The sequence below is a fragment of the Cyprinodon variegatus genome, unplaced genomic scaffold (assembly GCF_000732505.1).
Source record: "Cyprinodon variegatus isolate N-32 unplaced genomic scaffold, C_variegatus-1.0 Scaffold538, whole genome shotgun sequence".
Lineage (NCBI taxonomy): Eukaryota > Metazoa > Chordata > Actinopteri > Cyprinodontiformes > Cyprinodontidae > Cyprinodon > Cyprinodon variegatus.
The window spans coordinates 457,686-460,341 of record NW_015150991.1 but is presented as its reverse complement, the minus strand read 5'-3'; the positions used below and the strand labels follow the sequence as shown (position 1 = coordinate 460,341).

The 2,656-nt window shown below is 39.1% G+C and overlaps 1 protein-coding gene across 1 annotated transcript in view; it reads left to right on the top strand.

Moving 5' to 3' along the window:
• LOC107095323 (heparan sulfate glucosamine 3-O-sulfotransferase 3B1-like) overlaps positions 1 to 2,656 on the top strand; it is a 25,188-nt gene that overhangs the window by 1,013 nt on the left and 21,519 nt on the right. The gene's annotated exons all lie outside the window — the stretch shown is intronic.

The following is a 2,656-nucleotide window of genomic DNA, read 5'->3' as shown; positions in this document are numbered from 1 at the left end:
ATCCATCCATCCATCCATCCATCCATCCATCCATCCATCCATCCATCCATCCATCCATCCATCCATCTCAACATAATCTCATTTATCTGAGATCTTGAGGGTCCTTTGCAGTATCTTAGTTGTTCTTAGGACCACGTTCTTCTGCATTGAGATGTCTGATGTCTTATGTTCCAGTTCTGATGATCATGGGCACTACAGTTCCACATTTCCCAAAAGGGATTACTAAAGAATTTCAGATTCTGATACAAATGGAAAATAAATACTTTTTTTAATATATTATGGTATCTCTGAAATGTATAAAATTGCATAAAAATACTGCTGGTGAAGATTCATCCAGGTCATAGTCATTCCAAAAAAGTTAAAAAACAATTCAGTTCAGTTTATTTATATATCAGCAATTCATAACACGTCATTTACAGTTCACCAGATCATACAGTCAAATTGATTCAAAGTTTTCTATCTAAGGAAAACCAGTTGATTGCATGGACTCTTTGACTTGAAGGCAATCTCTCAAACTAAGCATGCTTGTAGTGACAGTGAAGAGGAAAAACTCCCTTATAACAGGAAGAAACCTCCAGCAGAACCAGAGTCAGTGTGAGCGGCCATCTGCTGAGGCCAAATGGCACAAAACAATCCACTAGACTTTGTTTTCCAAGTTTGAAGACATTTCGCTTCCTATCCTGCAAGCTTTTTCAATTCAAAATGCCAGAAATAGCGTTGAGTTCCAAGTTTCATAGAGTAGCCTGACAAAGTCTTGTTATGGCTTAAAAAATATGCAAATTGAATCAAAAGAAGAGGTCTACCTCTTAGTAATGGGGAGTCATTGAGGTTGTTGTTTACTTTAAAATATTGTGCACAAGGCTCAGTTTTGATTGGATGGGAAGGTACTCTGTCTAACATGTCCTGGCTTGGTTTGGCTGCTGCTTAAACTGAAGCAGCATATAAAACTGAAGCAATATACACCTTTTAATAAATGTTTGAGCACTTTTTATTTCGCTGTTTATATTTTATTTATGCTACATCCAAATTTCTACTGTGGAAACAAACACCCTTACATGTTAACAGTTCTTTTATTGTGGTTTAGGTGATGAGGAGACTCGGCCATCTGGCTGTGCCAATCTGTGCATCACTATGTGTGTGTGTGTTTGTGTGTGTGCCTGCTGAGCGGCCTGCACTTGTTTGAACAGTGTGGAAAGACAGAGAGCCGAAGAGTCAGGCCTATAGGATGAGTTCTCCGAGTGCAGCAGAGTAATCATCTTTGGAGCCGGAGCCAGATGTTACTGTTGTCATGTGGCTCTACTCCCGGCCTGTTCCCTCAAAACTTGGAAATCTTTTGAGGACACACAAAGAAAACCAGTTTTCATTTGAACTAGTTGAGGGATCACTGAGATATAAAAACGTTCTTAGCAGATTTATGTTCTTTATTAAACTTTTTTTTAACTGTGTGGACTGGAGGATTACATACCTCTGGGCCTGAATAACTGCATGCAGATCATGGCTTCTGAAAGATTTAAAGCCACCTGGCAGTAAAACCTAACATGCCAGCTTTTCTTTAGAACTAAAATTGGGGGAAATGTAATTTAGTTTGAGTTTAACAGTGGCCACCAGGCCTATGTGTCTAAGGAAATGTTCTGCATATCTTTCATGTTGTAAATGTAACCAGTGGCAGACTGTAAAAAGGTCTTACAGAGGCTTCAGCCTAAGGCCAAGGGTTGGCCACAATATTTCAAAAATATTTTTATGAAAAATATATTTTTTGCAGTTTTTTATGTAGTTATTTACACATTTTGGCAAAGCTTTGGTGTTGTTCAGTTCGCCTCTTTGCATTTTTAGTTATAATTTTTCCTGGTCTGAAAGTCAAGCTGTCTGCAAAGGATTGTTTGTTATCAACCACACATTAAGTTTTGCTGGTGCGTTGACATTTACGGCAACTTTGAGACCTGAGGTTCATAGAAAACAATGAAAGTCTACAACTAAGGAGGATTAAAAGGGGGATGTCCAAATTTATTAAAAGACCGTATTTTTAAAACAACCGCAACATTAAAAAATGTACAGAAACATGTATTAAAAATGTACTAAAAGCCAGTGAGTACAGGGTGTAGTGGTAGTGTAAAGCCCATGGTAGAGGCTACTTGGCATGGGGTTCAGATTAGGGTGAGTGGTGTTCAATAAAGGAATTTGTACTGCAACTGGAGGGTTGCCGGTTGAAACCCCAGCTTTTCCCATCTCAGTTATCAAGTCATGGGGCAAGGCTCTTCATCGACATTCCGCAGAGAGCCCATAGATGCCTGTTAGATCCAGCCTCCACATGGCAGCTGTGGCTACAGTGTAGCTTGCCACTATGATGGAATGTAATCTAAAGCTCTTTGGTGTTCCCGGACCTGATGAAGCGCTTTATAAATACAGACCATTCACCATTATGGCTATGAACAAATAGGATCAAGAGGACTCTTAAAGATGCAGCTTCCCTGTCTGTTAAGTGCTTATAAGTCAGCCATCAAACTTTAAAATCAATTGTAAAATAAAGAGTGAGCAAGCGAGAGGCTATCGCTGCTCACATTTTTTGTTCCTGTAGGAAGATGAGCTGCAATTAAGGCGATATAGAAAAGAAAGAAGAGAAAAAAGACGACTTTTCTATGGCAAAGTCTCTGAAGCT